This window comes from Aethalodelphis obliquidens, unplaced genomic scaffold (assembly GCF_003676395.1).
Source record: "Aethalodelphis obliquidens isolate GAN/ISIS:26980383/991018 unplaced genomic scaffold, ASM367639v1 scaffold59, whole genome shotgun sequence".
Taxonomy (NCBI): Eukaryota; Metazoa; Chordata; class Mammalia; order Artiodactyla; family Delphinidae; genus Aethalodelphis; species Aethalodelphis obliquidens.
The window spans coordinates 7,627,883-7,652,445 of NW_020838003.1; the positions used below are offsets into that span (position 1 = coordinate 7,627,883).

A 24,563-nucleotide genomic window follows, 5' to 3' on the forward strand; every position below is an offset into this window, starting at 1 on the left:
TTCTATATTGAATGATAATTTATACCATCACTCTTTCCACCTTGTAACCCTAACTCACGTGATTGTGCTGAAGTAGTTGCCTCTGGAACCCAGGGTTTTTCTTTGAAGCCCTTTGACTCCAGGAGACAACTCTCACATGGTTACACTTGGACTTCATCAGTTATCGCTTTTCAGTCTCTTTTATAATCTCCTCTTTCTCTATCTGCTCCTTAAGAATCAGTATTTCTCTAGGTTTACCCCTTGGCCAATCCTCCTGGATAATATATTCATAATAATGGCATAACCATTCTTATTATACAATAACTCCCAATATACATCTTTAAGCCCAGATCTCCCTCCTGAACTCTAGGCTTTCATAAACAACCGCCTATGGGAATTTCCACTTGGATGCCTAAAAAGACACTGTAAACAGAACCCAACCCAAACTGAACCCATCAGTTTCCCTCCATATCAGCTTCTTTTCCCAGACTACCCTATCTAGGTGAATGGTCAGACCCATACCCACGGTTCAGATCAGAGACCTGAACATCATCTTTGACCCAACACCTTCTTTTATTCCTTTATCTCATATCAAATTTCTCATGATTTTCAGGTGATTCTACTTTTTAAATTATTCCTTAGATCTTGACATCTGCATATATCAACTGCCGTTACCTTGGTTTAGAACCTTATTAGTTCTCACTCTGTTTACTATAATAGCCTTTTGTCTTTCCACCTTCACTTGTAATCCCTTTAACCTACAAGCCACACTGCCACCAGTTTGATCTTTCTAAATCCTACAATGGCACTTATCTAAGTTTACCTGCCCAGTCCTTGCACCCTGTATACCAGTGTACTCAATTCCAAATGACTGATTTGACCCAAGTCTCTCATGCTTCTGTACCTGCTTCTTCCTCTCCCTAGAAGGACCCTCCTAACCATTCTTCTACGTTAGTCTCACTTGGCTCAATATCAGCTCCCTCTGAGAGTCTTCTAGGCAGGGTTAGGTGGCCCTCCTTACACAGCATCCTTTGCTTCCTTCATCACAGAACTCATCATCCTGTAGTGTAATTGTACAGTTGCTATTCATCTCTACTGCTAGACTATGAACTGTGAGATATCTTTGCCTCTATTGTGCCTCACATGAGGTCTGGCACAGAATAGGCACTCAGTTAAGGTTTGTTAAGTAAATGACTGAATGAATGAGTATCAGCCAATTAGAAATAATTTCTACCATAATAGACAGAGTACATATGAATAAAACATTTTTTATAAAGACATAATATTCATTTTCTTAAAAGGATTTTAGTTCAATCCAGAGATCTTTAAATCCTGCAGAAGTGCTAAAATTACTTGGCTGAGTTCTGCCCCATGGTTCAGGGTTTCCATTTCGTGCTTCACCATGTAACACCTGTAGATTAATTTTTTTTCTTTGCTATCTATTATTTGATCATTAAGTCACACTATGCTGTCTGTTATGGTTATATTAAGGCTGTGCTTGTACAGTATTTCAAGGTTCCAGAAATGCAGACAAGTCATTATAGAGATCCTTTTTTTGTACAGCCACCTGCTTGCTGAGACATATGTTTCTCTCTCTTCTAACACTTGTGTTTCTGAAATACTTTAAAGCTAGACACTATTGTAAAGACATTCAGTATCAGATTATTACTCTTCATTTACACTCAGAGAATGAGGAATAATTTCTCTTTTTCTTAGCCTGTTGGTGAAATAAACTATATTAAATTTTGTTTAAAAGCAAAACAGTAAAAGAGAAATTTAGTAGGGATCTATGATTCAAATGGGAAAAAGAAAAGCTTCCTGATTTAGCCGTGTCACCCCAATTGGAAAGTATGAAATGGTCAGTTACTAAAAATGGTCTGAACAAGCATCAAAGAAAGAGATTTGATAGAACATTGGATAGAACATTTGATAACTAGATATCTATTTTACATTTGGTGGCATATATATGTCCATGCCACTCTCTCACTTTGTCACAGCTTACCCTTCCCCCTCCCCATGCCCTCAAGTCCATTCTCTACGTCTGTGTCTTTATTCCTATCCTGCCCCTAGGTTCTTCAGAAACTTTTTTTTTTTTTTAGATTCCATATATATGTGTTAGCATATGGTATTTGTTTTTCTCTTTCTGACTTACTTCACTCTGTCTGACAGACTCTAGGTCCATCCACCTCACTACCAATAACTCAATTTTGCTTAATTTTATGGCTAATATTCCATTATATATTTATGCCACATCTTCTTTATCCATTTATCTGTCGATGGACACTTAGGTTGCTTCCATGTCCTGGCTATTGTAAATAGAGCTCCAATGAATATTGTGGTACATGACTCTTTTTTAGTTATGGTTTTCTCAGGGTATATGCCCAGTAGTGGGATTGCTGTGTCATATGGTAGTTCTATTTGTAGTTTTTAAAGGAACTTCCACACTGGCTGTATCAATTTACATTCCCACCAACAGGGCAAGAGGGTTCCCTTTACTACACACCCTCTCCAGTTGGTAGATTTTTTGATGATGGCCATTCTGACTGGTGTGAAGTGATACCTCATTGTAGTTTTGATTTGCATTTCTCTAATGATTAGTGATATTGAGCATCCTTTTATGTGTTCATTGGAAATCTGTATATCTTCTTTGGAGAGATGTCTATTTAGGTCTTCTGCCCATTTTTGGATTGGGTTGTTTGGGTTTTTTTTGATATTGAGCTTCATGAGCTGCTTGTAAATTTTGGAGGTTAACCCTTTGTCAATTGCTTCATTTGCAAATATTTTCTCCCATTCTGAGGGTTGTCTTTTCGAATTATTTATTTTTTCTTTTGCTGTGCAAAAGGTTTTAAGTTTCATTAGGTCCCATTTGTTTATTTTTGCTTTTATTTCCATTTCTCTAGAAGGGGGGGTGGTCAAACTTCCGACTATACTACAAAGCTACGGTAATGAAGACAGTATGGTACTGGAGCAAAAACAGAAATATAGATGAATGGAGCAGGATAGAAAGCCCAGAGATAAACCCACGCACATATGGTCACCTTATTTTTGATAAAGGAGGCAGGAATATACAAAGGAGAAAAGACAGCCTCTTCAATAAGTGGTGCTGGGAAAACTGGACAGCTACATGTAAAAGAATGAAATTAGAACACTCCCTAACACCATACACAAAAATAAACTCAAAATGGATTAAAGACCTAAATGTAAGGCCAGACACTATAAAACTCTTAGAGGAAAACATAGGCAGAACCCTCTATGACATAAATCACAGCACGATACTTTTTGACCCACCTCCTGCTGGTTCTTAATCTCAGGTTTGACTCCTAAAAAAAATAAAAACAAGTCATTTGTTTATACAGTGACACACTCCATTGCCTTGGTCACTAATTTGACCAGCACAGGCAGTCCTCTTGATGTACATTTTCTGTTTGCAGTTCCAAATATTCACTCTGCCTCCTACCCCTGTTCACTTGAGGCTTCATTAGCTCAGAGTCACTGAATTAAGCCCAGGTTTTTAACACTAGGTGCTGTAGTCTGCAAACACTGCCTTACACTGGCCAGAGGAAGCACAGGTCTGTAGGAATTTACTCTAATCAGGAGAATCTTTGGAGTTTATCCCCTCACTAATAAGGAGGGCTTCCAGCTAACAAGCTGTAAAATTCATCCATATACTTTTTAATCCCTTCCAATAGTCATCCAGTTATCATTATCCCCACAGCATTCAACTGTGGTCAAGAAGAATAAAGCCCACAAGTCAAAAACCACTACCACACAAAAATACTGTGATTACAAGATCAGTTTGATAATCCTTTGAAATGATCATGCCATAGTACTCACAAGAAAGTGTGACAAAAATACATTTCACAATATTGCAATGAACTGTGTTTAATTTTATCTAACTCAATGAGCTCTTGAGAGGGTTTTGCACCTGCAGTAATTTGCCTTTTTGTGAACATGTCTAGATGGCAGTGTGTCTTGGCATCTACTTAGATAATTTAGATAATTTTAGTTGAGACCCAACTAGAACTAAATATGCCCTAAAAAATCTCTCGACGAAGTTTGTTTTCAGGAAGTTTCAAAGTGAATTACAATTGTATAAGCAGATTTTAAGAACCTCAGTGAGAGCAAGATGGAAACCTTTCCCAAATGTGACCCCAAATGTAATTCCAGTAATGGGTCTAGGACCCCAAACTCATTAAGTAACCCTATTAGTCCTTGCAGAGTCAACACATAAGCCATATAGCACATTCTTCTCTAATTACAAACAGCAGCTAACCATTCATGAGGGTATGGTTTATGTCGGCCAACACAGAAGTACAAGGAGGTCAAAGTCACCTTATTTTCTGAAGTCTGTTACCATCTGGTGAATTTCCAGGATAATTCTGTCTCTACTCAAGGAGGCTAGACCACAGTAACCATTCATAGGGTCTTAAAAAGGAAAGCAAATCTATGTCCAAGTGGGGAAAATGCCAGAACTCAAATAGCCTACTTCTCCCAAGGCAAGCTTTTCTTATGCCTGAGAAGAGGTTCCAAGTTCATTATCTTTTTAAAAGATTCCAACAATTTAGCTCGATATAAAAGTGAATTGAAAAAAAAAAGTGAATTGTTACCCAATTAACTGTCACAAAGGGTTGCTTTCCTTGTCAAAGAAGCTCTCAGTGTTGCTGATATGAATGACATTATAACCACATCGTAGCTAAGAAAACACGCAGACCTGTTGAGAGATGGCTCATCTCATCAACCAGAAAGTGGGTAAAAGGAGGCAGCAGAAAGAAAACCAAAGAAGTAGAGTCCAATCAAATTAATCATGTTTTGCAAAGGGATTTTCATATGAATCAGTGACCAGAAGAAAATTCTCAAACTGACTATAACTTTCCACTACCCATGGCCAAAGAAACTGGGAACACAACTAGCCAAGTTGAAATTTTCCCAAGATATCAGAAATAACCACGACTGATCACTTGACTTTTAACCACATTTTTGTAATATTTACACTTTTTGAGTTTAAGACATGGCAAGGTAATTTGCTCAAAATAAATTATTCTCAGAAAATATTACAAAGATGATATCATGTCATGTCACATTTTGATGTTTGAAGCCCCCATGTAATGATGACAAGAAAGGGCCATTGGGTGTCTAATGAATCATGTTATAATGAAGCTGGACTCATGAGTTTCTCTAGTTATTTCTGAATCTTCAGCCTAGTGTCTAGCAATGATTTTTAAATGAATGAGTGAATAGTTAAGTCTATTATGATGTTAATACATTAGCAATGAGTAACAATATCAAGAGTCTCCTGTCTTAATCTCAACATTTTAGCACTAGTTGGTTAGATTTAGGATAAAGTTGGCAGATAACAATCTTAGCAATGCTAGACCAGGGGTAACTCTAAGCATGTTCTTACTTCGCTCACCTCTGAAGAAGAGTGAAACTAAGGTCAAAGGAAACTTGGAGAGATGACTGATTTTCTGAAATCTGTAAGAGATTTCTCATCCTGATTTATAAATCACTGGCACCTGTGGCTAACAGTTTGCTATAAAGCAAAATTCAGCATAAGGCAGGTCCATCTTGAACTCTATCCAAAGGGGCTTAATTACTGAATCACACACACACAAATCTTGTTATAAAATGGATTTACCCAAAAGGCAGCCAGATGGCCTAGTTCCAATGCATTAGTGAGGATAAAAAGAACGACAAACACGTTGTTCCCCCACTCCCAAGATGTTCATCGTGTCACTGAGAGGAGTCAAAACCCGAGGTAATAAGAAGTTGACGCCTGGGAAAGGAAATGAAATTGGCTTTATGACATCCTCACAGCAACTGACTAGACTCCCTTGACTGGGGTCTCAGCAAGGACTGGGGGAAGATAGTTCCTCCAGACCAAGACCACTGTTTCCAAAAAAATGTGGGTGCTGCTTGCCTCCATAAGCAACTGTATCTTAGGAACAGAAATTTTAATTGACTGAAACCCACTGTGTGAAACTTAGAATGGAAATTGGGTTCTCCACCTCCGCAGCACCTTTATTTTGGGCTATGAAGCTTTGGAAGGACAGCAGGGAGTATAAACTGGCTATTAGTTGTCTCTTGTATTATTCATTTATGTACCAAAAAAAAGCGAAAAAGAAAAAACTTCTGGTTCTGAGGAAGTTGCACAGAAGGTAGGACTGTGGCTAGAATGGCTTGTGCCTGCTGGCTCATGAAGTAAATGGACCTTTTGTATGTTTTTGTGATGAAAAGAAAAGCAGTTGTCTTCTGTCATCTCTGGCAAGTTTGTCACTCGTGAGAATTTCATTAGCCGTCTGTATAGTTTTATCCTATTCTTTGCAGAGATCTCTTTGAGGGCAGGGGCTATGTCTTATTTATCTGTATTGCACCCCAGTCAACACAGTGCCTGGCACTTAGTAGGCTCTCAATAAATTTGGGGAGATGACAAAAAGATGAATATATGAAATATTGATGAATACATGAAATAGTGATGAATACATGAAATGATAACATATATATTTTAAAAAGTAAAAATATATGAGTACAGCTAATTATAGTATAGAGAAGATAAATGTTTTTTAAGAAAAGATCTTAAAACTCTACAGGTTCAATGTCTTGCCTTTAAAGATAAGGAAAATAAGACCTAGGGAAATTTAACATATCAGTTGACTAGAACAGTACCGAGGTTTCAAGATTCTGAAAAGTACATATACAATTTGTGTGGATGCCACACTATTTCGATTACATTCATACTGCCTGGTTCTCTCTTGACCTCCAACTCACTTCTGGGTTCCTTTCATATATATTTTCCCAAAGAATGCAAACTATTTTAAAATTAGCTTAAGTAAAACCTAATTAAGTAAATCATATACGGAAATGGATTCCAAAGATCCATTAAAAATCCCTTCTCTACAGCACTTGCTGAGGCCTGATCACAACGAGCCACCTTGTTTGAACTGTCCAGGTTAGATGGAAAGAAGAGCCAAATTTAGAAGATTCCAAACGGATGGAGTGGTAATGTTATCCAGTGGCCAAACAAATGTCAAATGACAAGTTTAGATAGCAATCCCTGTATGCCAAGCAGACCTTGACTACCTGGCAGTGCACGTGGGTGAAGACAGAAGTGGCCCACAAGTCTCCATTGCATATGCTCCACACCGCAGCTCAGCACCAGCCTTACAAGAAGGGGAACAAGTGACCTCTAGGAAGTGTCACTTAAGGAGCCTTCATCCTACGCCGTCTTCCCAAATAACTTCCTCAGATGCCTGAATCGTCACAGTTTGTGGACTAGCAATTTATCTAAACACAAATAGGCCTGGGAAGAAATTCTGTTTTTAAAATTTTGTCTCTAAGGTAGAAAGACTCACAAGTCTGGAGGTAGCTAGATACGGGTTCAAATTCAGGTGTCAGCAACACCTTCTAGCCCTGCAAACTTGGGCAAGTTAATCAACCTTTTGAACTTTAATGTTTTGGGGTTTTTTTGTTTTTTTAATCTGTGAAGATTTTAAGTCCTACCTTTCAAAGTCATTTGCAAAGATTAAATTAGATAGTAGATATTAGATATGTAAAGGCACAAAGTTATACTTGAGGAAGAGGGAGCAAAGAGCAAGGAAGAGATGACAATAGCTTAGCTGGATGGTTAAGCATCCCTTCTCTACCAGGTTGTCTGAGTTAAAATCTTGACTCTTAGAGGCTGTGTAATTTGGGGCAAGGCACTTACCTTCTCTGTGTCTTTGTCTTTTCATCTGTAAATAAGGACTATTAATAGTACATACATCATAAGTTATTATATAGATTTAATGTTATCATAGAGGTAATATGCTAGCATTGGGGCTCAATAAATTGAGCTTTAAGCAGGAGAAATACAGCAAGTGTATTTCCAGAGGTGGTAGGTGAAGCGGAAAGATGTCAGGGAAACTGGAAGACGTAAAAGGGCCTTTAAAAGGAATGTAAATGGGTATCAAGAAGAAAGTGCTGATTCAAATATTTATCCAGGTCTGTGCAGTTAATCTTTATTTTCCTGCATCTCTCTAGAAAAACCATAAATCTTTTAGTCTGATGTCTTGAACTTGTTAATTTTCACTTGTCTCATTTTGATTTTGGTCTTAAAGCTAGTATTCAACCACTGGCTTTCTGCATGTACTTAAAATTAACAAGTAAGAGCATAAACCATTTACATCCCCACCCTTCCCAGAGAGACTAAAGCTGAAACGCCCTTCCCTTAATAATGAGGCTAAACAGATGAGGCTTGCCCTGTGCCCTGGAAGTTAGCATCCTTCAGGCTGCAACAGAAAAACAACAGAAACAAGCTCCAAAGTGGAAGATTCTCCAGCCTTCCAGCAGAGTTCAAACTCAGGACCTGACAAAGCTGATGGATTCTACTAATGGGAGGATTCATATCTCATCATAAATCTCAATCTACCTTCTTCTTTAGGTCAGAATCTCCTGGTAGTTATTAGACTGTTTGTAAACTTATTCTACAGCATAAAAATTTTATTGCTACAATGGTTTTGCTATCATATTGCATTGTATTTGTACAAAATAATATTAGTGCTGGTATTGTTTTTAGTGCTTTGAATTGTATTATCCAACATTCTTCTAAATGTCTTTATTACCTACAGACTCATTTTAATTTTATTGTAAGCAAAATGCAGCTCAGGTACAGATGGTTTAAAAAGAACTTAATAAGCAGTGAACAAATCTTTCAGCAATCTGGTTCTATATTAGATTGTAGCATTAAAAATGGTCTTTATCATACAGATAAAGCTGAGAGAATCCATGGCTTTAAAAGCTGCCAGTTAGTGGCAGAAATGAGATTAAAACTTTAGTCTTTTGTACAAAAAGCTGGGGAAAATTATTACCATTTTATATTTTTTAAAAAGTCAATTCAATTGACCTTACTATTTCCAGACTCAGTATAATTGGCAAATCAATATTATCAACAGTAATTAAAACTGCCAGCAATATGAAAGAAATCAGTCTGATAAATTGTATACAATTAAACTCTTATTTAAGTGGTTTTCTAAAATTATCACAAACGATGGAACAAAGGACAGGAGCAACATTTTCTTAAAGTGTGACACGTGTTCCACACTGGTAAGAAAAAAAAATGTTGAGAACTCTTCTGTTTCTCCCCAATAAAATGCCATCATATTTGCCTTAAGAATTAAAACTAAGTGTCCCCTACATACTTTGTACTTCATGGAAGATTTTTTTTTCCTTTTTTAAGAGACTACTGTAAAGGAAAGAAAGAAATGTTCTATGGACTAGCCAGTAGTGTCAGGGAGAATAGTGTTCAACAAAATGTATCTTACTTTTTAAAATAATTGACTACGTGATTATAAATTACTTTACAAATAAAAGAAATTCAGTCTCCCATAAGAGTTACCTAATAACAGTTACAAGAGGGCAAATGAAAAATCAGTTTGTAAAAGGGCATGTAATGCATTTAGTTTTATTGATTCTTTAGTAAAAAACATAAAGTGACACTTCCTTCTGTTTATCCACTAAAACAATGGGAAGAAATGGTATGATTACAGTATGTGATACCTAAAACAATCTCATTTATTTCATCTCATTCATACTAGCCGAATTTTGGGGGGTTTTTGTTTTCTAATATAATATCGTGTCAAATAACATAATTTCCTGTGTATTAGTCACAGCCCTCCTCTTCTCCACTTAAAATATTGGTGGCCAGATGCATAATCTATTGGAACCATTGTTTGTATCTCTGCCCTGGAACATTTCAGAGACAGATGCGTTGGCTGGTTTCCGGTTAAGTTTAATATTTCCTGAAGGAGAAAATTAAATAAAAATCATTTTTTCTCAGATGCATTTTCAACTTTGACTGACTGTAGACATGGAGGATTAAATTTTTCCATAGGCAAGTGCATCTAGTATCCTTTTAATTGTATCTCCATCTTTAGAAATTGTAGCTTACAAAAGAAATATTTTTCTCATGGGTATATAAGTCTTTGTAAATATTTTGCTCATTTTACATTGCCTAAGAAGCAGGACAAGATAGATTAGAGCTTGGAAACCTATAGAGAGGAGTGAGTACTGAAACCGCTGGGGAGAAAGGGCAACATTAAAGGCTTCTGTTAAGATGTCCTTTCTGATGAAACCGTGAGACAGAACACTCTTGAACTGCTACTTCCTCTTGAGCAAGTGATTAATGTTGTTGGTATAAAGACGTGATCACAACATACAGCTCAGCAACTCAGTCTACTGTACCAGATTTATGAAGCCTGGATCAATATAAATTGTCTTAGGAGAGCTCGCAACCTTGTAATTCACTCGGGAACAATGATCGAAATGAAAACATGGCCTTGAGGTTGTCTTTGCTCACTATTTTCATTGGCAGATGTATAATTGAGTAAAAAACTATCTTGGCGTTTAATGAGCAGGTAAAATATGAAGAATAGCCCTCTTTGAATCCTGTCTTTAATCTTCAGTGTTGGCTCAGGCATTAGAGACAAAGGTGAGTTTTAAAGGGGCAGAATTGACTCGTTACTCCCTTAGAGGACTCAACCAATTTCCCTGGTTAAATTAAGGTATTTATTTTTGTGTTTTTACATTTCAAGTAAAAGAATTCTTTTAAAATAGGCACATGTTGGGAAGATATTTTGCATATGAAATATGCATATGAAAACCATGCCTTTCAAAAGTACATAATTTGACAGCCCAACATAATACAGAAAGTTCTCTGACTTTGAAGTTTATTTTAAAGCCAAATGGAAACAACCGTGTACGCTATTGTCTCCGCATGATATATATCCATTCACCTAGATGATTTTTAAAGGACCTTTGGGGCCATTAGACTAAAATAACATAATAACTCATAAGCACAGCATCAAGTTCGTATTATCACCCCATTGTCATCTAAAGGTCTCATTCCTTCTATTACATCTAATTCTTACTTTATCCTCTTTTAAAAAAGGTTTCAGGCTTTAGCATAATTGTTCTCATCAGTAAAAGCCTTGTCTGAATTACATGTTTCTTCGAATGTGGTACTCACTCTTGGTAGTTACTTTATGGAATGAACTCAGGAAGGACAGACATTTATTTGTTTTTCTAAGAGGCACATAGTGGATCCTGAATGAGATGAACAGTATTCATTTCAGTTGCAGTTATTGAGGGGAAAGGAGTAAATGAATGAGTCTTAGATAAAATATCCATCCCTGGTGGCGCAGTGGTTGAGAGTCTGCCTGCCAATGCAGGGGACACGGGTTCGTGCCCCGGTTCGGGAAGATCCCACATCCTGCGGAGCGGCTGGGCCCGTGAGCCATGGCCACTGAGCCTGCGCGTCCGGAGCCTGTGCTCCACAACGGGAGAGGCCACAACAGTGAGAGGCCCGCGTACCGCAAAAAAAAAAAAAAAAAAAAAAAACTGGAAATCTGGTAGATGATTGTGGTCATATCAACTTAGCTTGATTTACAACATATCCCATGATTTTTCAAGTGCTGCTCTGTTTACCAAATGGTCTCTTGAAATTTGTTTTAACTTTTAATAAGACTGTGTCTGTACAACCTAAAAGTAACGTAAAATAATGCAAAATCAATATTTCCAATAGTTTTATCTATTCGATGAAAAAGCTAGATGTCTGAAAACAGATGACATGGTGAATTTATATTTCACTTGCCATCTGAACTCAGTAGCAAGAGTATGTAAATATGCCATAATTTGAGTAGCATCAAAAGAATCCCTGTTTAATTGTAATTCCAACAGAGGTATTTCTGGAATTCATGCAACCACTTTTTCAGAGGAAAGTATCAACAGTCCTTATTAAGGAAAGAAAGTAATACATTGAGCTACTAATGCCTCATGACAAATTAGTTTATGAGATTAACTAAATAGTAATCTGACAGTAATAATATTAGCTAACACCTATGATAGTTGAGGACATAGGGCATAGAAGATCTGGGGCACAAGGAGGCCATCACAGGGTCAGCAGGGTTACAAGATGGAGTGGCTTATTCCTGTATACACACCCACAAAGATTAAATGCAATGCTTCACAGATTTGCCAAGGGTCTGTTGTATATAGACTGAGATGGAAAAAAATGTGTTTATGCATGTACAAATATATAAATATATGTGTATATATGTAGGGATATGTATATATACATATATATATATGCACACATGCATAATATGGGTTTATATAAATGATGTGAATACAGCTGAGACATTGATGGCACTATGAACTAAAAGAACAAGAGTGTCCTAAAATCTAAGACATAAATATCTATATCAAATTCATAGGACTCAAGTTCTAAGTACATCTTCCGCAAAAATTACATTTAGTTAGATTTAAACAGTTTTAGTTCATTTATAACATTTTATTCAAGTTTTGCCATTCTTTTCAGTCATTCTGTCATTAATTATTATTTATTGAGTAAATGCATGCTTGTTTATTAATGGATTAATTATTACTGAATTAATTATTATTTATTGAGTACTCACAATACGCCAGGGAGGGCTGGCTGAGCATCAAGGGACACTGTCCTGCCCTTGAAGAATTCATCAGGTAAAGAGAAAAGACAAATGCACTTGGCCTTAGCCTTTAAATGAGGTTATTGGTGTTTACGTTACACCAAGAGGATGCTCGTGTGTGTGAATATGCGTGTGCATGTGTGTGTCCAGCCAAAGAATATGTCTGACTTGACTTTTTCACTCGTTCACCAATTCAAAGAGGTTTGACCCTCAGATAGTTGAGATTGAAGTCACGTGTTATGTTGGAAATTAGTATTATTGGCCTTGTATAATTAGGAAAGGGTCCCTGATGGTGCTGGGGTTTTTTCATCATTTAGTATGGCAGTTTTCAAACATACAACAAACAAAGAGGCAATATAACAGACGCCTGCATGTACACCAGTAAGAATAAACATATGTTAACATGTTTTATTATGATATTAGCTAGCACCTATAGTGTTTACTATGTGTCAAGCACAAGGCTTAACTTATTTGCCTCACAGAGCCTCCCATTCCTTCACATTTCATCAGCTACCAGAGGTAACCAAGTTAATTTGCATAATTCCCAGGAATGTTCTCATACTTTTACTCTCTATATTTATCCACAACATAAAATACATTATTGTTCTGTTTTTTAAATTGAAAAATTTTATCGTATCGTAGATAAATTTGGCTGCTTTTTTCTTTCACTCAATGTTAAATTCTTGCAATTGATTTATATCGATACACGTATTTTCACTATATGAATGATCCACAGCTTATTCACCCAGCGGCCTGCAAAAAATCATGCGATGATTTCCAGTCCTTCATAGGTAGTGATCCTCAATAAACATTCACATCCCAAGCTCCATCTCACCATCTGCTTCTGAGAAACCAGCCTGTGTAACTCACGCAGTTACTCCCAGGCACTAGGAACAGTTTGGTGACAAGTCAGTTTCTGATTCCTGAAACAGTTACCAGACTTTCATCACTCTCATCAAGCTATCCATTCTCATCTGTCTCTGTCTCAGTGGCTCCCTCACTTTCCTACTGTGACAGGAACCACTATTTTTACCCACTCACTTTTCTTTTCCCCACCACACACAAAAAAGAGAAAGACCCACGTCCTTTTATGGCAAGGCTCCTGTCTGCATTCTGGATCTTGTTCTGCTCTTTAGGGGTTTTGGTCTGGTGTTACAAGTCTTCCCTCTTTGCTTTTTCCCCTTAGTCTCTACATAAATTTGTTACCTTGCTTTAAAAGGGAGCAGTAACAAAAGTATAATAACTTCTATAATTTTGATCCTGCAAAGATGTATTTCTGACCTTTTGAGCCAACCTCTCTATATTAACTTCTTATCCCACTGGAATCTGGCTTCTACCACCACTAGTTCACTGAAATTATTTTTATCAAGGACCCTATTAACTACGTTATTACTAAATCCTATTAACCACTTTATTACTAAATCCAATGGGCATTTTCCAGTGCTTGCCCTTCTTGACTTTCTGCAGGATTTGGCAAATTTAATCAGTTCTTTTGAATTTTATTAATATAAGTATTTCAAATATACAAGTGTTTCAAATGTAAAAGTACATATAACAATATGAGACATTCATTGCTTACCATTCAAATTAAACAGATGTAGACATTTTGCCATGTCTTCTTGAACTCTGTCTTATTGAAAAAATAAATAAAATATAAGAGATAACTAAAAATCACCATCCTTTCCCTGAATCTTCGTCTCCCAGAGTAGCATATAACCTAAAATGATGTGCATCATAGCCAATCCTTCCTTTTCAAAATACTATCACTCTTTCTTCATTCTCCTCACACAGTTTGACTGTTAGTTTTTAGAATCATTTTTGGGCTCCACTTCCATCAGTATCTTCCTACTGTAGGTATTCCCTACAAAAGATTCTCTAGAAGAGGTTCTGTCTTTGGCCCTCTTCTGTTTATACTCTCCAAACTTTCTTTGAGTTATTTTCATCCATTCCCATGGCTTCAATCAATCTCTCTCCTCAGATATAAAACCATACATCTGAAACTCTACTGAAAATTGTCATGTATATATTTCACAAAGGTAAACTTGTGAGACCAGAACTAAACTCATTGTTTCCCTATTTAGAGCAAAGTTAACTATTATAATAGATAAGCTCATATTTCCCCTTATAGTAGTGTAGGTAGTTTTAAAATATGTCCACAAATTCTTTGACATCCTTCCTTCTAAAGGTGTAGCCAAATACCCTCATATTGAGCATGAGCTGGACTTAGTGGCTCCCTTCTAACAAGTAGGATATGGTGGAAGTGATAGTGTACAACTTCCAAGACTGGGTCATAGAAAGCATTCTCTCTCTCTCTCTCTCTCTCTCTCTCTCTCTCTCTCTCATTGCTAGGGAGGGGGGGAGGGAGGGAGACGCAAGAGGGAAGAGATATGGGAACATGTGTATATGTATAACTCACTTTGTTATAAAGCAGAAACTAACACACTATTGTAAAGCAATTATCCTCCAATAAAGATGTTAAAAAAAAAAGAAAAACCTTCTATGCCATGGAGACACTCAAGGAGCTCTAACAAGAGCTTCCTCTGTCAAAGAACTGAGGTCTTCTGCCAACAATGTGAGGTATCTTAGAAATGACTTTTAGCCCAGGTCAAAGCTTCCTACATTAATGAATGACATCACCAGTCTCTTGTGAGCCAACTTTGCCAGAGTCAGAGTATAGGATGTCTTGATTCCCTATCTTTGCATCATACAGGTAATCAATCACCAAATTTTGTTGATTCTAAATCTACAATGTATTTTTTCCAGTACATTTTACTTTCTCTGTCTACTGCCATTACAGGCTAAGATCATGGCAACAATCTCCCAGCTGACATCCCTACAAATTTTGCACCCTCCAGTCCATTCTCCGTCTTGCATTTTATAACCTTTTTAACATGCATATCTAATAATATCTCTCTTTTGCTTAAAAATAAACAAATAAAAAGCAAAATAACCTCAATTAGTCCATTACATAATAAATATGTTCTAAGAACCTTAAAATAGAAAAAAAAAAAGGTTAGACATGACATTTGGGCCTTTGATTAACTTTCTAATCTCATCTCATGACATTTTCCTTACTTCAGGTTTCATCGACTCTGAACTTCTATAATTTCCCCCCAAATGGACCATACTCTCTTTTACCTCATTAACATTTTACATGCCTATCTACTCTTCTTTCCTCTGTACTCGTTACCCATTAAATCTCATTTCAAGCACCACCTTCCTCAAGAAGCCTTTTCTCAGCACCTAGCTGGCATTTGTCCATTCTCTCACAGCACCCGGTGCACATACCTCTATCATTTTCTTTTCTTTGCCATTAGACCCTTTGGGAATTTGAATTTTCATTATGCCTGGGTACACAGGAGGTTTTCCCTAAAAGGTATTTCTAAATGACTAAATGTGTGTATGGATGAGGTGAGTTTATGAAGCCTTCAATCTGTTTTATCCAATACAGTAGACACTAGTCATAGCATGTAGATGAATTAGATTTACATTAAATTAAAATAAATAAAATTGAAAATTTATTTTCTCACTCTTTCTAGCTATCTTTCAAGTGCTCACTAGCCACACGTGGCTAGTGGCTACCATATTGGACAGTGCAGATTCATAGACGTTTTTCATTATCACAGAGAGTTCTGTTGAACAGTACTGCCTAAGATTTAATTGGCAGGACTAGGAGTAGCAAAGACGAGAAAGGAAAAACTAGTACTAGTAAGAAATAGGAGAATAAAGAGAGGAGGAAATTGATTATGATTTCTAGATGTCATGATTGATTGATGAATTGATGGATGTAGGAAATGCCAAGCTATGTAGGCGTCAAGATGAGAGATTATTAATTGTTTTTGTTGTTGCTGACTGTGAGATGACAGTGGTACATCCTAGTGGATATTTCCTAAGTCACTGCCCACAGTTAATATCAAAAACTCTATTCCATACCTTGCTTTTATACCAGGAAATATGTCTCCATAAATTTCCCTGTTTCTACAACTGTTTAGTTTAGAGAACCACTCCAAATAATGTTGGATTCTTATTTTCTTTATGCTACCCTATATTTAGAATAAATGAGTTTTGTGAAAATCCATTGGTTTCCATTGTTTTTTTTACCCCGTTCAAAAGTGAGTTTTTCCCACCTGTGGATTAAATTTACCATTAAGAAAAAAAATCAGAATGATAGTGATACAGGGAGATGTATAAAAATTTACCAAGTATTTGAATTTTTAAAACATTGCCCATAGGGCTTCCCTGGTGGCGCAGTGGTTGAGAGTCCGCCTGCCGATTCAGCACGGGTTCGTGCCCCGGTCTGGGGAGAGCCCACATGCCGCACAGCGGCTAGGCCCGTGAGCCATGGCCACTGAGCCTGCGCGTCCGGAGCCTGTGCTCCGTGGCGGGAGAGGCCACAGCAGTGAGAGGCCTGCGCACCGCAAAAAAAAAAAAAAAACCCAAAAAACATTGCCCATAAAGATTTCAAAGGATTTTAAAATTTCCTCCTAGAATGGTATGACACTGACCTCCACTTTAACAACACTGTTCCTTAAATGTTTCAATACATTCAGGACTACTACAATTTATCCTGCAAATAGGCATTCAGGGACTTGTACAAATATATATTAAGTATGATGGATTACATTAGAGTTCATATTTTGTCTATAATGCAGTACAGCTGTTAGCACTTGTCTAGTAATTGACTAGTTAGATTATCTGAATATAAAGATGGTCCTTGTTCCATACAACTAATCCTGGCTTTAAAGCTAAAACCTTGAGCAGGATATTGAAGAAACCTCTGTTTTAAGAGGTCTTTGATATCTCATTCTCTCAACAGCATTAAATATTATACAGAATTCTGTCCAATTAATTAAAACTGACTTGCATTTTTTTCTTTTATATATTAACCTCATATCACAGACTAACCAATAAATATTTCCAAAATATTTAACCATTTAACTTTTCTTCAAGTTTGAGTATTTAAACCAGTCATAGAGCATCACATTATTTTAACTTCAGGTGCTTCCTGGAAATCTACTCTTCTGTTATCACTTGTGATTTCCTTACAAAACTTTATATATTCTTTTGTAATTTTTATGTTCTTGTGGCATTTATATTGATTGGTGGGTTTTATTTTTGTTATTTTTATTTTCATGCCCAAATTTAAGTCATTGTATTTGGGGGGGTGACAGTGAATCTTTTGGCTTTTTTTTAAAAAAATGAGTATAAGTTAATAAAATAAAAGTTTCTAAACATTAGTTTTATTGATAATTTATTGCACCTGTGTAACTACCACCCAAAACAAGGTACTGATTCTCAAATTCTGCATATATCCAAAATCTCTGGGAGGGCTTGTTAAAATACAGATTGCTGGGTCCCACCTTCAGAATTTCTATTTCTGTTTCAGGTCAGGAGCGGGACCCAAGAATTTGCATGTTGAACTCAACCTTTTTGTGTACATCTATTTCAATATCTAAATTTTATATTTCTAAGTTTTTATCTGCATTTATTTCTATTTTGTGATTTTAACTGTTTTTATGATGAAAATCATAGTGTACCTACATTTTATAACCTAGTGTTTTTCAACAAGTATATATATATATATATATATATATATATATATATTTGTTGGCATGTACATTTCCCATTTGATCAAGTATTCTTCAATATATCATATGTACCAGAATTTATTTTACCAATACCCTATTATTGTTATTTAGTCAGGTTCCAATATTTTATTATTATTGGTAGTTCTATGGTATTCAATCATATGGCTATATATTTGTTCATACCTCTGACTGGTTTTTTTTTTTTAGGAAACATAAAGCAAACCTATTTGAGTCTAGAGAGTGCTCATGTTAAGGATTTTATGTCAGATATCAAAATTGCCTTCTTGAAGAGTTATTTATTCTCAATTGCAGTAGAGCTATATATGATACTGGAAACTTGTGCATAGGTATGTGTATATATATATATATATATATATATATATATATATATATATATCCTCCAGCAGTGTCCTTTAGACTTGCAATGGGAAAATTGAAAGCTATAATTTAGAACTAGGAATTTGTATGGTAGGTGTGGCCAGTTGACTATAGACAAAGAATCTGAGAATGTTGAGCTTTTCAAAATTTTTAGAAAAGATGGGACTTCCCTGGTGGTTCAGTGGGTAAGACTCCACACTCCCAATGCAGGGGGCCCAGGTTTGATCCTTGGTGGGGGAACTAGATCCCACATGCATGCCACAACTAAGAAGCCCGCATGCCATAACTAAGAGTCCACGTGCTGCAGCTAAAGATCCTGCATGCCCCAACTAAACATGCTGCAACTAAGGTCCCACATGCCACAATTAAGACCCAGTGCAACCAAAATAAATAAATATTCAAAATTGTTAGAAAAGAGATCTCAGTTGGGATGAGGAAAAACAGAATTTTTCCACATGGATTTCAATAAATTGGATTTGCCTGAAATTAAAACTAACAAATTTTTAAATGGCATTATGAGAATTAGTGTAATTTTTAATTTAGTTCCATTCTCAAAGCATATGATATGAATTTAAACTGTTAGTCGAAATAAAATTATTTCAAGAAGATATTTTCACAGGCCTAATTCTTAAATTCATTCTCCACATTACTGAGGGAGGCAGAATAATGCTCTCCTCACCCACAGATATCTGGGACCTGTGAATATGGTGCCTTATTTGTCAAAAAATTTTTGCAGATATTATTTAAGGTTTAGGCCCTTGAAATGAGATTATTTTGGATTATCTAGGTGGCCCAGCCTAATCACTCATTGAAAATGGAAGAGAAGGGCTTCCCTGGTGGCGCAGTGGTTATGAATCCGCCTGCCAATGCAGGGGACACGGGTTTGATCCCTGGTCTGGGAACATCCTACATGCCACGGAGCAACTAAGCCCCTGTGCCACAACTACTGATCCCACATGCCACAACTAGTGAAGCCCATGCACCTAGAGCCCGTGTTTCGCAGCAAGAGAAGCCACCGCAATGAGAAGCCCGTGCACGGAAACGAGGAGTAGCCCCCAGCCCTCCGCAACTAGAGAAAACACGTGCGCAGTAACGAAGCCCCAACGCAGACAAAAATAAATAAATAAATAATTTTTTAAAAAAAGTGGAAGAGAAAGGCAAAAAGTAGGTTAAGAGATGCAAAGTGAGAAAAATCTGACTTGCCATTGCTAGCTTTGAAGATGGAGGAAAGGAGCCACGAGCCAAGGATGGGCGCCCGTAGTAACTGGGAATGCCAGTCAGCTGACAGCCAGCAATAAACAGACACTTCAGTCCTATAACCTCAAAGAAACAGATTCTCTAGCCTCCATAAGGAATGCAGTCAGACCTCTGACTCCCCAAAACATTAAGAGAATAAATTTGTGTTGCTTTAAGACAAGAGAGTTATGATAATTTGTTACAGCAGCAATAGAAAACTATTAAAATTGGAGATAAGAAGCTTCATGAAAGGTGAGGGTCATGTCTCTGCCTTTTTCACTGCTGTGAATGAGAGGCCAACAAAGTGCCTGGTGTGTAGCCAGTAATCAGTAAATATCTATACATTGATTAATTAAGCCGCATACCTTGTTCTCATATATTTTGGCATTACTCAGTAGGGGAAATCGTCTCACTAGATTTTAGGAGAGGAATAAAGTATACTGATTAAATTCTGACTTCTAACTAGCTTAAAAAAATGCAAACAAAACCTTAGGAAAAAAGTAATTTCTTATGTAACTAGCTAAATATAACTGTATGAATGGGGAGTTCGGACCCTTCCAATGTAATGCTTGATCTCATTTTATTTGATTAGGCAAATTATGGAACACCAGCATGAAATGCATTACTATACTAATGTAGCCTCCAAAATGGGAATCTCATTGTAACTGTGGCCTTGAGGACTTTTAATGTTGAACCTGAATGAACAAGTTGAAGTAGTTCAAAAGAATGCTCACGCACACACATCCAAATATGTTAATTATACTTTTTTGCAGAGGAAAGCTTAAAGCTTATGCTACAATCAGAAGAAAAGAAGGAAATGGCACATCAGTCAATTTGTAAAAATGACGAAAGTAGCCAAACCGCTTGAATATTGCAGCAAGTCCAAAAATGCTTAATTGTGTGATTTAGGAGATGGATGGTGGTGATGGCAGCACAACACTATGAATGTATTTAACACCAGTGAATAATACACTTAAAAATGCTTAAGGTGGTAAATTTTATCTTACGTGTATTTTACCACAGTAAAAAAGTTGAAAATAGCTGTGGAGCAGAGTACCTGTTACCAGTCCCACAGGAGGACTCTATAAACACTTCTTTCTGCCCATTGCATTTTGGTATTGGAGATGCCAAGGAAAATACAATGCAGTCAAGCACTGGATGGAACAACTCTTAGAGAAGAGAGAGAGAAAGATCAGCCTCAATTGGGGTGTCAGTCCCCCATGACCGGTGGGTCTCTCCCTGAAGTACCCTCTTTGGGGTAAGGCAATACAGGCAGCCAGGAGACTCACCTGCAGGTTTTTCCTCAAGTTCTAAGCAGTCTGCCTTCTCCTTTCCACTTTGCAGAGACTTCCTATGTTTTTTGCCATTTGTTAGGTACAGGGATTTTTAGTTGTAATAAGGAGGACATGGGAGAAATGGGATTACTCAGTCTTGGAGGAGCTAGAAGTCCGAATAATCATTTTTTAACTCATTAACAAATAATCACTGAGGGCCTATTATGTGCCAGAAACTCTGCCATTTTATGTTCTACTTATGTTGCTAAGTGATTAGGACTGAAGGAGGAAGGAAGGAAGGAAGGAAGGAAGGAAGGAAGGAAGGAAGGAAGGGAGGGAGGGAGGGAGGGAGGGAGGAAGGGAGGAAACACTACTCATCCTCCCAGTCTCAGCAAAAACTTCACTGCTTTCCCTAATGATTCAGCCTAGGTTAGTCCCTTCCCATTACAAGCTCTTATAGCACTTTGTGTTTCTCCTTTACGCGACTCCTGGTCTCGCATCTTCTTGTTCAGGGTCTGGCTCCACTTGCCAGTAAGATTGCTGAGACCAACTTGTCCTTCCTGCTGCAGTATCCTATTGCCCAGTACAGAAAACCGCACAAGGTAGGCACCTGCCAATCTTCATTAATTAAGCTAATGAATGTGCAATTTCCTTTCTCTGGCTTTGTTCTTACCATTGTTTTTCATCCCTGGTACAACTGCTGCAGGAGTTCTGACTTTCTTGGTCGGTTCTTGGCTCCTTTCTCTTGGCAACAGAACAAACTCTCTAAGCTTAGGCATGGTTTGCACTCATCTGGCAAGGGTTTGGGAGGGGGGAGTCTTTACATTTCTGACTACTGAGCACAACTAACCTCCTCCACCCCCAGGACTCCACCCCAGACATGTCATTTCTGCTGTTCTCCAGGGGCTTTCAGAAAATCTGGGTGCTGGGTGTGGTTGAAGGTTTGCGGGGCCCGCCTTTACCCTAAATAGTACCGTTCTTCACCTGCTTTGTGTAGGTCAGTGGGTAAAATGGGGAGGAAACACAGATGTCAAAATAGAATAAACACCTGGAACAGTTTCATTATCACAAAGTAGGAAAGCAAAATATAAACCTAGTCGTTCAGTTGTCCACTGTTAAGGGTCACTTTATCCTTGGAAATTAAAACTAAGACTGAATTAATTATCCTTTCACTATCTTGGGTTTTCTTTCCCTTCTTGTTCAACATTAACTGCCTCTGAAATTATGTTAAAGCAATGATCTCTATCATAATGTCCTTCAGCTGGCCCCGAAAACAATTTCCTACAGAAACCTCCTTTTTTTTCCCTAGGAAACATCTCAATCAACCTCATCATTTTTGTTATTTTGTTTTGTTTTGTTTACACTTAGAGGATATTACATTTTTATGTGGCTTAACTTATCTGTGATTAGACTAAAGTAGTGTTTTGCAACAAATAGAATGATTTAAAAGTATTCTGTTCCCTCAAGAAGGCCGTTAAACATACACGGGAAGTAGTGTGGCAGCAAAATGAGATACTCTCGGTGGTACAGAGTTTATCTAGGGTTGCCCATATGAAACAGGCCTCATTTAGCATTAAATCTCATTTTATGTGATCAGGGTTTATTTTCCAATGGGCCACTCAGGATTCATGCTGTAAGACTTTCTTTTTACTGAGCATCCTGAGAAGGCCATCTCTTCTGTCTTCCATCCATTCCCTTACACCTCAGTTTCACACTTAAATTTGCCTAGGTTTTGGCCAAATTAGAGCTGAATATATAGCATGTTTATTAAATAAAAACAATGAATAACACGTGTTGAAGTACTTTGGAAAATTATAAAATGATATATAAGTGCAAGTTATTAATATTTTCAGGTAATTTGCCTGGTTATCTATAAACATGCTGAGAAATCATTTTCAGATGTCATATTGTGTCACATGAATAATCAAGGATATCTTTAGGATTGTGAAGCACATAAAAGTTCATATTGTGAGTCACTTTTAGCATTTTTGCCTAGAAAGGATTGTGTGTGTGTGCGTGTATGGACATAGATACAAAAAGTAACAAAAAATATGAGCAACATGAACACAATTCCTAGATAATGTATAGAATTTCATAATTTTTCCTAAAAACTCAAGACCTATTGGTACATGATGTTGTATTTGAGGGGAAATCTAGCTAGAGAATCTGATTCCTTTTATTTCTAACATTTTAGAGTTTATCAGTTTTATTGATGTCTCATTCAAGGTTACTACTTGAACAATACTTGAAGTAGATGTTAGTTTTATTGATGTTAAAATCACTCTCCTTTCTTTCAAAATATTTTTTTATTCTGTGAAAAAAACAGTGAACAGATGAGGAAAGCTTGCTCTTTAAGATCTATATACTATTACCTCGAATCCATTCATCAGTTTTGGAACAACCAATCTTCAATATCTGCAAATTTTCAGAGGCTTATTTTTTATATTAATTTGAGGGATCATCTTGCTCTTTTTGAATTCAGCCAACTTCCTTAAGTGACAGAAAATGTGAGTTAGCAGACAACTGAAGTTGTGAGATGGAAGGGTGTACTTTGCAGGAATGCAATGCCATTTAAAATTGAATAGCAGGCATCTCCATTCTTAAAGACACAGAACTTCCTCTGTCATTTTCTAAATTGATGCTCTTACCTTCTATAATGTTGCTCAGCCCTCCTCTCTCTGGTCTTTTTTCTCCATTTTATTTCCCTTCAATTTCGGGTGGGTGGGGTGAGTGGAGAATCCCTCCAAGATTTGTTTTATGCAGAGAAATTCAGTTTTGTCCAGCCTCTGTGGCAAAACTCAGATCTGAGATTCACTTCCCTGGAGGAACTCAGCTGAAGCTTTGAATGTATGACTTGCAAGACCCTTCCTCGTCGAGTTACATTCTTAGACAAAGGCTGTCATGCTCTGTAGTTCACTACAAAGAGTAGGAGTGGAAAGGCAGTTTATTTTTCCAGTTACTCAAGTACCTAAGCAAATAGAGTACAAGCTACTTTTAATTTCCTGGTGTTTCTTTTAATAATCAAGCTAGCTGTGGCTAGGTCTAGGTCTAGTCCCTCCATCATCTGATTCTTCAGCCAAGAGAATTAGTAGCATGTTACTCTGAGTCAATCTCCATGTCTCTCTCAATCTCTCCATGTCTCTCTCTTTCTCTTTCTCACACTCTCACACACACACACACACACACACACACACACACACACTTTACCTTAATATAGTTCCTGCAAAGCAATCTGAACAAGCACATTTTAATATAAATTTGCATGGTGTACTTATCAGCATTTTCTTTTGGCAGAAGAGCCCAAAATTAAAGTGCATAAAAGATCCAGCACAGGGATTGCTACATTATGAGAAAGAAAACAAGTTTTTCTTTCTTTTATCAAATTAGACACAAATAAGTGTAGAAATATACCCAAATTGAAGTGTTCTCAGAAATAAGCCATAGAAATTCACTAAGTGAAATATTAATTTAACTCTGAGACTAGAGTACATGGCTGCACCCACTTCATCACCTGCAGATAGACAACATTCTTCAGCCTCACCTGCTTGTTTCTTCCCTTAAACATACAACAGATGTACCAGAGTTATTTTCTGCTTCTAGAATATGTATTTCCTTTCATATTAAAATAATGT

At 37.0% G+C, this 24,563-nt stretch overlaps 1 protein-coding gene across 1 annotated transcript in view; it reads right to left on the reverse strand.

Moving 5' to 3' along the window:
• ANTXR2 (ANTXR cell adhesion molecule 2) overlaps positions 1 to 24,563 on the reverse strand; it is a 212,511-nt gene that overhangs the window by 23,061 nt on the left and 164,887 nt on the right. The window contains exon 18 of the transcript XR_003428808.1: positions 23,580 to 23,847. The gene's annotated coding sequence lies outside the window, so the exon portion shown is untranslated. The remainder of the gene's footprint in view (positions 1 to 23,579; positions 23,848 to 24,563) is intronic.